The following is a 12,713-nucleotide window of genomic DNA, read 5'->3' as shown; positions in this document are numbered from 1 at the left end:
TGTATCCTGCAATTTTGCTGAATTCATTTATGCATTGTGTGTGTGTGTGTATAATCTTTAGGATTTTCAACACATAAGATCATGTCACCTGCAAACAGAGATAATTTCATTTCTTCCTTGCCCATTTGGATGTTTTTGAATTTATTTTTCTTGCCTAATTGCTCTGACTAATCTTCTCGTACTTCTTATGTTGAGTGAAATTGGTGAAAGCAGGTATCCTGTCTTGTTTCTGACTTTGGGGAAAAGCCTTTTGTGCTTCACTATTGAGTATGATGGTTCTGTGCATTCTTCACATACAGACTTTATTACAATATATTGGGTAGTTTCCTTTTATTCCTGGTTTGTTGTGGGTTTTTATCATGAATGGGTCTTGAATTTTGTTAAATGCTTTTTCTCCATCAAGTGAGATGGTGGTTTACCCCATCGTTCTGTTAATGTGGTCTATGATACTGATTTTTCATAGGTTGAACTTTCTTAGCATTCCAGAGAGAAATCTCACTAGGTCTTGGTGTATAATTTACTTTTTAATATGCTGCTGAATATGGTTTGCAATTTATTTGTGGATTTTTACATCAATATTCACAAGGGATATTTGCAGGTTTTCTTCTGGTGTCTTGATCTGGCTTTGGTGTCAGAGTCATTCTTGCCTCATAGAACAAGTTCAGAAATGTAAAAACTTTAGACAAATTAAATTTATTTGAACAAAATGTAATTCATGAATTAGGCAGCATTCAGTACCAAAAAAGGTTTGTAGAGCTCTACTCAGCAACATAGGCAGTGAGCTTTTATAGCCTAAACATGGAAGTAGAGAAATAGCTTGATTGGTTACAGATAGGTGTTGCCTTAGGCTGCCTGTGATTGGCTAAGACCTAGTTATCTATTACAATAAAAACACTTCTAAATTAGGTTGCAGTTTGTTTCATGGCAACTCAAAGTCTAGAGACAGCATCAGGCCAATGGGCTCCTGTTTATTTAACAATTCCCCCCCTTTTGGTCAGCCTTCAGCATTGCACCACACTGTCTCCATCATAACAGACTGATTTGGTCTTGGTATGGAATTCACATGTTATAATGTTAGGTCAGTTGAATGATTCTTGATGTTTTTGCTGTTCTAGTCTATTTGACACATGATTGGCTGCATACAAACATTTAAGACTCTCGAGAGGACAGGAGGCACCAGGGAGACTGATGACTACCAGGAGGATAATACCAAGAGATGGAAATGTATTCTTTAACAGGAACCTCACCAAAAGCCCAGGCAACGTAGGTAGACAGTTCAACAGTCTCTGCGTCCAGTTGGGCATCATCTTTGTTTGGGGTGTGATGGCGATTAAGGACCAAGGTTCATTGTAGAATGGTATGATTTAAAGAGGTATCCATTTTGTCTTTAGCCCGGTAACAGGAGTCATAGTAACCTGGTGACCCACTAGAAGAAACATAAAGATTAGAAAAGCCAAGCTTACTGTCCACCATTTAGGATTACCAGAAGCCAACTGTTAGCTGCTTCTATAAACACATCATGTGTTCCTTTTCCTTGACAGATTTCTTTGGTGTACTTGGTACCGATGTCTAAAGAAACAATGGTATCAGGCACCTTTTAAATTCAGCTTTCTGTAGTAGCAAAACTAAGTACAATATTCCGTTTCGTTTAGCACTGTATACAAACCTCTAACATGGGCAAAGACAAGATCTAAAGCTGTGTGATGTCCCATTAAGTGCTTTTGTTGAACATGTTATGTTCTAATCGACCTTTTGGAGCAGGGCTTCTACCTGTCTGAACTCCTGGGAGATCTGGTTGGCTGCAAAATCCTAGCACTCTGGGAGGCCGAGGCGGGCGGATTACTCAAGGTCAGGAGTTTGAAACCAGCCTGAGCAAGAGCGAGATCCCCGTCTCTATTATAAAATAGAAAGAAATTAATCGGCCAACTAATATATATAGAAAAAATTAGCCGGGCATGGTGGCGCATGCCTGTAGTCCCAGCTACTCGGGAGGCTGAGGCACCAGGATTGCTTGAGCCCAGGAGTCTGAGGTTGCTGTGAGCTAGGCTGACGCCATGGCACTCACTCTAGCCTGGGCAACAAAGCGAGACTGTCTAAAAAAAAAAAAAATAATAGACCTTTGCTCAGTATTCTATTTTGTACTATTTTGAACCAGCAGGACATTACATAGTAAGGTATTAGGGTGTGGAACTACAGGAAGCCTCAGAATCACATCATAGGCCCACATCCACACGATCTTCACAGATTGAACTGCACTCACCTCCATCCCTTGTGGCAGAGGGCTGTGTCCTGACCCCAAACCAATCCCCAGAGACTTCAGCTCAGCCCGATACAGAAGGGATTTCATACTTCCTGAGTAAGGAAATTAGAAAATGTACATTAGAGAGAGACCATTTCTACAAAAAACACAAAATGGGAGCCTGAAGAGTTGAGTCAGGGTCTGAAATGGCTGGAGTTATGATGTTCCAGCCCCTTATGCTGCTATAATCACTTCCAGAAATGCATCCCTCATACGGTGACCCCTTTGTCACTTGGCTTTTCCACTGTGAGCTCACTGAGGGCAGCAGATGTGTGCATCTCCTCACCCAGCAGCCATACCTTCCTTCTCCTGTGCTCTCCTTGGTAGCTGTCACTTCCACTGAGGTCTCATTGCCCCCTTCAGTCCAGCAGCAGCCCCACCATCAAGACTGGAGACTTCAGTCCCCCTCACCAGGTGCACGTCAGCTGCTGGGGGAAGCGGAGGCTCAGGAGCTTGGACAGAGGGTAATATTTATACATGATGCATATTTTGCCTCGGAATCCAAAAAATGTTGGTTTTGCTTTAATTAATGTAGTTGATGCCAATAAAAGATAATACATGCATCATCCCTAGGCTGACCATTATGATGAGTGTTTGTACTCCATATCCTTTGAGTTTCCTTGCAGGAGAATGTCATCCATATGCCCATCCTGAGTTCCCAAAACAAGTTGCATACAGTTATTATGTTGCCTGTAATGATTACGTGCAAAGTCATATTGTATATCTTTATGTAATAAAAACATTTGCTTGGGGCTTCTGAATGTGTTCTAGTTTTTTTTTTTCTTTCACATTTATATATATTATATCTATAATAAATTATTTCCTTGGCATAGATGGGAATACAGTGTGTTTTTCTCATTTAGATAACTTGTCACTGCCCACATAATAATGTGTACCTCATTTCTGCCACTACTCTGCCATGCCTGCTTAATCAAATTTCCATATACATCAGGCTTCTCTCCTATTTATTTTTAAATTTCTCTGCTAATGCTAGACTGTATGAATTTCTATAGCATAAAATCTTTGAGGTATGTTAGGCAAGGTCTCATCTTGTTCTTCAGAAAACATTGACCCTTATCATTTCTACATTTGGTGAATGAATATCACTACATACCTATCAGAATGGCCAAACTCCAAAATACTGACAACACCAAAAGCTTCCAATGATGTCATTTCTGTGGGAAAACCACAAAATGATCCCATTTCATTCAAACTAGATAGACAAAAAGTAATACATTAGGTAATTCCAATGCTGCCAATCATGGCAACAACTAAAGGTACATGTAAAGATGGTAGGAGGGTCAATCCACACATTCCATTGGGAATTTCTGGTAACCTTGAAGTTGCTCAAAATCTACAACCCAGCAAACTTTCTCTAATGTGTGGAGAATTTATTTTGCATAGGAACTTACAGTATGATTCGAGCAGCATTAGACCTATCAGAAAATGGAAAAATTTAATTTTTATTTAAAAGTGGCCTAATCCTAGGCTACACCTGCACAGAAAAAATAAATAAATAAATAAAAAAATAAAAGTGGCCTAAGATGGCTGCAGGCTGGACATACAAATAGACACTAGGCTTAAGAACTAAAGCTAGGCTGGGGTGGTGGCTCATGCCTGTAATCCTAGCACCTGGAAGGCCAAGGTGGGAGGATCACTTGAGGTCAGGAGTTCAAAACTAGCCCAAGCAGGAGCAAAACCCCCTTTTTCTACAAAAACTAGAAAAAAAATAGCTGGGTGTTGTGTCGAAAACCTGTAGTCCCAGCTACTTGGAAAGCTGAGGCAGGAGGATCCCTTGAGCCCAGTAATTGGAGGCTGCAGTGAGCTATGATGACATCACTGCACTCCAGCCTGGGCAACAGAGTGAGACTGTGTCTCAAACAAAAAAACTGTTAGGTTTGTTATATGTGGGAACCCAAAAAGTATAAAACAATACCTGCAGGAGTCTGGAGAATCCTGAGACATTGTAAATCTAACAGCCAGCTGCAGCCAGCATTCCTTTCCTCCCTCACAGAGACTGAAGTTTACCCTCCCTCTCTCTCCTGATAAGGACTACAGGGAGCTGAAGGGTGGATGTAATTAGGACAGGAGTCCTAGGAGCTGGTTGTTTGAAAAAGAATTTATTACAAGCAGCTGTTCTGGCCCACTTACTCCTCCCACTCCCCTGGAGAAACCTTCTATAAAACCAAAGGCTCTCCCCTTTTCTCTCATAGACGCTTTTTCAGCCCCCACCCATCTGCACCCAGATGCTCAAAATAAACAGCATTTTGCTACACACGAGGCTTCGTGTATCACTCCAACTAACAAAAACCACTGAAGCTGAACTCACAGCCTGCAAGAAGGCTGGAGTTTGTCCGATATATTTCACTGACATGTACTGATTTCAACCTTGCCTATTAGATAAAGCGCAAAACCTGGGTAAAATGAATCATCCCTCTCCAAACCCTAAGACACCACCGTACTCATTAACCATTTACCCCATGTACGTTAACCATACAGGTATTTGCTTTATCTTAAGCATAAAGTCCCTGAGAACCAGAGTTACAAGAATGTCTGTCACCTTTGCTTCACTGCCCCCTTCTCTCCTATTGTTCTATGTAACAAGACGCATAAATAGGGTGCCTCACTCATGTAGCCCACTTTGGGTCTCACTCTTGGTTGGTGCTGAGTTTAAGTCCCTGGGCTTATACATTTGGCTTGGAATACAATTAACTTTAAATTTATTTAAGCTTAAATGCCTGTTGTTTTAGCCTTGCAGTCCACAGACCAAATTAGTTGGCAATGATAACAAACCAACTATTTAACTTGGTTTGCGTTCTCATGCACCTTATAAAAAAGCCTCTCCAGCGGGCATGGTAGCTCACACCTGTAATGCAAGAACTTTGGGAAGCTGAGGTGGGAGGATCACTTGAGCCAAAGAGTTGGAGACCAGCCTAAGCAACATGGCAGGACCCCGTATCTACAATAAAAATTTAGCGGCATGGTGCTGCGCACCTGTAGTCCCAGCTACCTGGGAGGCTGAGGCAGGAGGATCGCTTGAGCCCAGGAGTTCAAGGCTGCAGTGAGCTACCGTGTTTCTCCGAAAATAAGACAGGGTCTTATATTTATTTTTCCTCAAGAAGACACCCTAGGGCTTATATTCAGGGGATGTGTTATTTTCCCCTCAAAGCCTCAGTTTGCAGCATGCACAGGATGGCGGGGACCTGACAGGGGGAGCCGACCTTGTTGGTGGGGCTGCCCGCAACTTTGCGGTCACCTCTGGGATAGTAGCTGTCACGATGGGGCAGATGAGAAAGGCTGCTCATCTTCTTTACCACTGCGCCAGGAAATGCATGGGTTGTGCAGATACGCTGCGTAGCCACGCCCATCACTAGGTCTTATTTTGGGGGTAGGGCTTATATTGTGCAAATGCTTAGAAATCCTGCTGGGGCCTATTTTATGGGTAGGTCTTATTTGGGGGAAACCGGTATGATGACACCACTGCACTCCAGCCTGGACGACAGAGCGAGATCCTGTCTCCTCAAAATAAATAAGTAAATAAATAACCTTTCCTTCAAGCCTCTCCCATGGGCCCCTCCAAACCACAAACCACAAACCATGGCTGGTTTATTCCCGATTCAATAATCGCTGTTTGCAAAAGAACAAAATCACTCTTTAAAATTTTAACGGTGCCTCAGTTTAATTTCTACATGAAAAGGGACTAGGAACCCACACACACCACAGCGCCTCCCACTGCACGAATCCCACACACCCAGCAGGAAAATGGTAATTAAAACACGGTGCTGGTTGAAATACGCCACGGAGGACAAACACCTGGTAGTGACGGTGTGAACTGGGGAGAGGAAGCCGGCATTGGGAACGCGGGAGGGATCTGGAAATTTAGAGATTTATGCTCAACCCTAAGAAGAGCTGGGCTGGGGGACGCAGGGTCATGGATTTGAGACCTTCCCTGCCATGATGTGGAAAACTCAGGGGAAAACGCGTCCAGGTAAGGACTGGGGACCTCGCAGGCCGCAGCCCCTCCCACGCACGACCCCCCCACACCGAGTCCGGACCCTCCCCCATGACCCTCCGCCGTCTCCGCACAATCTGGGGACACGCGGGGCTGCGGAGCTGCCCAGAGAGGGCGCCGGGGCCGAGGTCACCGCGCGCGGACTGGTCACAACGCCCGGGGCCGGCTGCCGGCCCAGCCCCACCCCGCTGGCCCGAGGGGCCAGGCCCGAGCTGAGGGGGCGCACCGCCGGGAGGCCCGGGTCCCGCCACAGCCCGTTCCGACCGGCCCCTCCTCCCACGTCCCGGAAAACTAGTCCCGCACACTCACCATTTCTTGGCCTCCGGGGTGACCCGGCGTCCTCCCTGCGGCTCCCGCAGCCGGAAGCCGAGGTGGAGACCCGCCGCGCGTCAGAGCAGCCGAGACCAGAAGCTGACCGCGACGCGCGGGAGACTCAGAGGCCGCAGAGGATTGTGGGGCTTCGCCCGCTCTTCCCAGGGGCGCACCTGATTGGACAGTTTGATCGCCCGCCCCATCGCCCCGATTGGATAGCGCTCTAGGCCCCGCCCCCGAGCCCCGGAAGGGCAGGAGAAGCTATGGAAAAGGTGCCCGTATGGAGCCAGACTGGCAGTTTCTAGCTGCAGCCCCTCCGACGCCAGGCTTCCTCCTGGCGCTTGGTCCTGACCCCAACTGGGGAACAGTCGAATTTAAGCAGTACTTTTCTCCTGGTTTTCCACAGATGGCACTGGCGTCTTCCTATACTCAGTGGGCCCTTCCTGTTTCTTCCTCGTGGATAGGGGGTCCAGGTGTGTGTGGAGAATTCCACGTCAGGCGTGCCATGGACCAATCCCTGGCCTTAGAGTCGGAAGGGCGCCCAGGCTAGCTACACCAGGCCACTGTGGAACTGGAGGGAGGGCTCAATGTCTTCAGTGGCTCAGGAATCTGGGATAGGATGTTGGCAGCCTCACCAAGGCTTTCTCACACCTTATCTCTCAGTCTATTCATTTTTCAGCCAAGAAATAAAAACACGCCAAGAAGGGAACAAAAATCATTAAATGGGCAGGGCGCGGTGGCTCACGCCTGTAATCCTAGCACTCTGGGAGGCCGAGGCGGGGGGATTGCTCGAGGTCAGGGGTTTGAAACCTGCCTGTGCAAGACCCTACTAAAAAACAAAAAAGAAGAAAGAAAGAAAAAAAAAAAGAAAGAAAGAAATTGACCGACTAAAAATATATACACAAAAAATTAGCCGGGCATGGTGGTGCATGCCTGTAGTCCCAGCTACTCAGAGGCTGAGGCAGGAGGATCGCTTGAGCCCAGGAGTTTGAGGTTGCTGTGAGCCTTCTGACGCCACAGCACTCACTCTAGCCTGGGCAACACAGTGACATTCTGTCTCAAAAAAAAAAAAAAAAAATCATTAAACGCATGAAGAGTTATATAGGAGCCATATTCTATAAGGAAACAAAAAGGAAAGAACAGCAAACATTTGAACTAACCAAACTGCTCCACCTACAATACACAAAGAAATCCCCATTTGCAAGCTTAAACACATTCCAAGCTTGGCAGCCAGACTCTGACTGCTGAAATGGAGCCCCAGAGTAGATCAGTCCCTCGTGATGAGGCAGGGAAACCTAAAGATTTAACACTGAGAGCTCAACGTACCCACCTGTCCCCTCTGCACTGTGGGGAAATGCTCCCTCCTTCGGTATCTCCCACCTAGAACCAGTTTAAGGTTTTGACCTAAATAAACCGTCAAATTTACAAACACTTTCTGAAGGCAACAAGTCAAACATTTTTTTCTCTGAGCCTGACTTTCAGACTTTCTTAATTTCTGCAAATTAGTCTGACTGCAGTGACCCTGTGCATGCCCAAACCTAGACACTGTACAGAATATGGCCCCAGAGTACAATCTCAGAAAGCACAGAATTACCCCCACAACCACATCTGCACGTGAGTTCCCTGCTGTCCAGTGCTCTGCAGCTTCTCAAAGTCCACACTCCTGCTGTGTCTGTCCTGAGCAGCTGGAGGCCCCTGCAGGGAGGCCAGGCTGCCTGGGAATCCATTGCAGCCTCCAGCCTGGCCTCAGCTTGGAGCCCCTGGCCGCAGGCTCTGCTGCCCACTGCAGGGGGTTCACCTGCTTCTCACCAACACTGATCAGTGAAATGGGACAAAGACCCGCAGTCCCAGTGTCTGAATAACACTAGCAGAGCCCCTGCTTTCCTCTTTTGTATGGCATAAAGTAGATCAAGAAATTTCTAAAATAATTTATATAGATTAAAAGACTGGCAAATCATTATTCCTTTGAGAAACTAAATTGGCAAATAAAGCCAACTGAGATCTTTAAACGAAATTTGTCATTTTGTCCTCAGACAGTTGTCACCAGGCACTCTGTGCCTGGGGATGTACATGTCCTATTGACCTGAATATCTGAATATCTCTCAGCCTCACCTCACCACCACTGCCCCACCCAGTCATTTCTGTAGCTAAATACTAAGCATTGTGTAAGCAATCTAAATGGTCTCAGGGTGAATCCACCCATGGCTCCCTCATGTCCCTCGTGTATTCATTTGAAGCCATCTTCCTGGATAGACTATGATATCTTGAGGACCACGTTCATTGTGTTTGCTTCTGTTTTCCTTATGTCACAACCTGCTCGTTGAGGGCACACAAGTAAAATTCTAAACTGGGCCATCACCTGCTGTAAATACCAGAGGTGTTTGCACAACTCTGAGACATTCACAACCCAGAGAGGGTGTGTGGCTGTTAATGCCACCTTAAAAGGGAGCTACACTGACTTCCCTTTTCTGGAAAATGGCTCAGAGCAGTTTTCTGGAGGACTTTTTAAAAAAATATAGGTGATAACACTTGATAAAAGTAAAAGCAACAGTATTCCCTTTGGTTTCATTTATATGATTTGACTTTTCATAGGTTGTTAAGAAAGCAATAAAGCTTGTAAACCTTGATTGGATTTCCCTGATTCCGAAAAGGTCACTGAAAAAAATCTACACTTGGAAATAAATAGAAATAACTGAGGTGAGAAGAAGGGGACTTGCTGAGGAGGTGCTATGTGGGATGAAACCCGAAGTAATGTATTAGTAAAAAAATGTCATAGCAGAGGATTCTGGAAGGATGGCAGAGTAGGAAGCATATGAAATCTGTCTTCCTGCCTAGACAACAACTGCACTGGCAGAGTCTGTCTGATGTAGTTTGGAACTCTGGAGTCTACTGAAACATTGCAATTTCTAGGGAAAGGATTGTATGGTAAATTGTGGTTAATTTCAGTCAAATTCAACCCTTAGCACAGTAGCAGCTACCCATCCTTCGCTTCCAGCTCCATGGAAGACAGGTGCATCAGGACTAGCAAGAGCTTACATGCAGCTTATGGGAGGCAGAGTTAGCAAAAAAGACCCAGTGCTCTATACATTTGGGGTCTGTGGTCTGCATACTAATTGCTGCTTCTGATTACAAAGGTGCAGACAAATTAGGCAAAAAAAAAAAAAAAAAAAGAAAGAAATAAAAGGCACCCAATTGGAAAAAAAAAAGAAGAAAAATTATCTCTTTTACAGATTGTATGATACTAAATGTAGAAAACCCTAAAGACTCCACATGGGAAAAAGAAAACCTTAGAAGGATTCAGCAATGTTGCTGAATACAAAATCAACACACAAAAATCAGTGGCATTTTTATATACTAACAACCAATAATCCAAAAAGTATGCTAGCATGCTGTTCAAGAAAGTGTAAAAAAAAGAGAAAATTAGTATATAATTCTTTATAAAAAAAATAAATAAATAAAAACAAAAAGCAAATTAATGAAACAATTTCATTTACAAAAGCATCAGAAAGTATAAAACATAGTAATAAATTTAACCAAGGGGCCTACAGCTTATACACTGAAAACTACAAAATGTTGCTGAAACAAACTAATGAACATGTAAATAAATGGCAAGACACCCCATGTTCATGAACTGCAAGATCTAACTATTAAGAGACAATACCACCCAAATCAATCTACACACACAATGCAATCCCTATCAACATACTAATGGTGTTTTTTTTACAGGAATAGAAAAATGATCCTAAAACTCATTTGGAATCTATTTGGATCACTTGAGGTCAGGAGTTCAAGACCAGCCTGAGCAAGAGCAAAACCTAATATCAAAACAATTTTGAAAAATAGCAAAATTGGGAGAGTCATACTTCCTGATCTTAATACTATAAAACTATGGTAATAAAAACACATGGAGTTACTGTCTTAAGAACATGCATATAGCCCAGTGGAATAGAATAGAGAGCCTAGAAAGAAATGCTCACATGCATGGCCAAATGATTTTTAACAACAGTACTGTGATCATTCAATGTAGAAAGGGCAGTCTTTCAACATATGTTGTTGGGAAAACTGGATATCTAGATTCAAAAGAATGAGGTTGTACCCTCACCTTACTTAAAAACGAAAACTATAAAAGATTTATTTAAAAACATAGGGGGAAATATCATGACATTGTATTTGCTAATGATTTCTTGGATATGACATCTAAAATACAGGCAACCAAAGAAAAATAGATAAAATGAACTATTAAAAAATTTAAAACTTTTCTGCACCAAAGGACACTCCCAAGTGAATGAAAAGACAACATATAGAATGAAAGAACGTATTTGCATATTACATATCTCACAAGGGATTTATATCCAGAATGTATAAGAAATTCCTACAGGCTGGGCATGGTGGCTCACACCTGTAATCCTAGCACTCTTGGGAGGCGAAGGAAGGAGGATTGCTGGAGGTAAGGAGTTTGAGCAGCCTGAGCAAGAGACCCCATCTCTACAAAAAATACAAAAATTAGTCACATGTAGTGGTACACACCTGTAGTCCCAGCTACTTAGGAGGCTGAGGCAGGAGGTTTGCTTGAGTTCTGGACTTTGAGGCTGCAATGAGCTATGATGACACAGGAGACACAGCAAGACCCTGTCTCAAAATAAACAAACGAACAAAAAACCTCCTACAAATCAACAACAAAACAAACCAAAAAGACCCAATTGAAAAATCAGCAAAAGATTTGAAAACACAATTAAACAAAATATATAAATGGCCAATAAGCACATGAAATGATGCTCACTATTGATCATTAGAGAAATACAAATCAAAACCATAGTGAAATACCAGTTGACACCCATTAGAGTGATTATTATTTTTTAAAAAAGGCTGATCCCTGTTGCTCATGCATGTAATCCCAACACTTTGGGAAGCTGGGGTGGGAAGATTGTTTCAGGCCAGGAGTCACAGACCAGCCTGGGCAACAAAGTGAGACCCTTTTCCTCAAAAGAAAAAAATTCACTAGGCATGGTAGTGCACACCTGTAGTCCCAGCTAACTGGGAGGCTGAGGTGGGAGGATTGCTTGAGCACAGGAGTTTGAGTTCATAGTAAGCTAAGATTATGTCACTGATTGACTGAGTAAGACCCTGTGTTAAAAAAAAAAAAAAAAAAAAAAAAAAACCAGAATACAAGCAGTGTCAGTGAGGATCAGAGAAACTGAAATCCTTGTATGTTGCTAGGAAGAATATAAAATATTGTAGCTACTATGAAAAGCAGGATGGCTATTCCTGAAAAAGCTAAATTATCCTGTGACCCATCGATTCCACTCATAGGTATATCCAAAAGAATGTTAAGCAAAGCAGGGACTCACATGGGCACATAAATACCAATTTTATAGCAGCATTATTCACACTAGTCAAAAGATTTTTATGGAAATAACACAAGTGCTCATCAACATATGGATGGATAAAGTATGGTTTATCCATACAATGAAATATTATTTAGGCATAAAAACAATGAATTACTGGCTGGGCACAGTGGCTCATGCCTGTAATTCTAGCACTCTGGGAGGATGAGGTAGGATTGCTTGAGCTTAGGAGTTGGAGACCAGCCTAGGCAAGGGTGAGACGCCATCTCTACAAAAAATGGAAAAATTAGCCAGGTGTCATGTTGCATGCCTATAGTCCCAGCTACTCGGGAGGCTGAGGCGAGAAGATTGCTTGAGCCCAGCAGTTTGAGGTTGCTGTGAGGTAGGCCGATGCCACAGCACTCTAGCCTGGGCAACACAGCAAGACTCTGTCTCCAAAAACAAACAAATAAACAAACAAAAACCAGAATTATTATACATGCTAACATATGGATGAACCTTGAAAATATAATGCTAAGTGAAATAAGCCAGACACAGGACAAACATTGTATGTTTCCACTTATGGGACATACCTAGAACAGGCAAATTCATAGAATGAGACAGTAGAATAGAGATTAACAAGACCTGGAGGGGGAGAGTGAGGACTTGTTTAATGAGTATTGAGTTTCTGTTTGGATTGATGAAAAATTCTGGAGAGAACTGTAATAATTACAACACACTATAAATGTATTTAATGCTACTGAAT

The 12,713-nt window shown here is 43.3% G+C and overlaps 1 long non-coding RNA gene across 3 annotated transcripts; it reads right to left on the bottom strand.

Annotated features, from left to right (window-relative positions):
- Positions 1-677: 677 nt before the first annotated feature.
- Positions 678-6,741, bottom strand: LOC105885546 (uncharacterized). 3 transcript variants are annotated; one of them, XR_001160713.3, is made up of 5 exons: positions 6,621-6,741; positions 3,414-3,474; positions 2,599-2,751; positions 2,261-2,352; positions 678-1,426 (listed from the first exon to the last, which is right to left on the bottom strand). It is a non-coding gene; the product is annotated as an uncharacterized LOC105885546 (long non-coding RNA). The 3 variants fall into 3 exon arrangements; XR_012915172.1 differs by having other exon boundaries at positions 2,599-2,724; XR_012915173.1 differs by lacking the exon at positions 3,414-3,474.
- Positions 6,742-12,713: the final 5,972 nt, after the last annotated feature.

This window comes from Microcebus murinus, chromosome 27, assembly GCF_040939455.1.
Source record: "Microcebus murinus isolate Inina chromosome 27, M.murinus_Inina_mat1.0, whole genome shotgun sequence".
In the NCBI taxonomy this organism is placed as follows: Eukaryota; Metazoa; Chordata; class Mammalia; order Primates; family Cheirogaleidae; genus Microcebus; species Microcebus murinus.
Note: the sequence above shows the minus strand (reverse complement) of the source record. Positions and strands in the feature narration are given on the sequence as shown.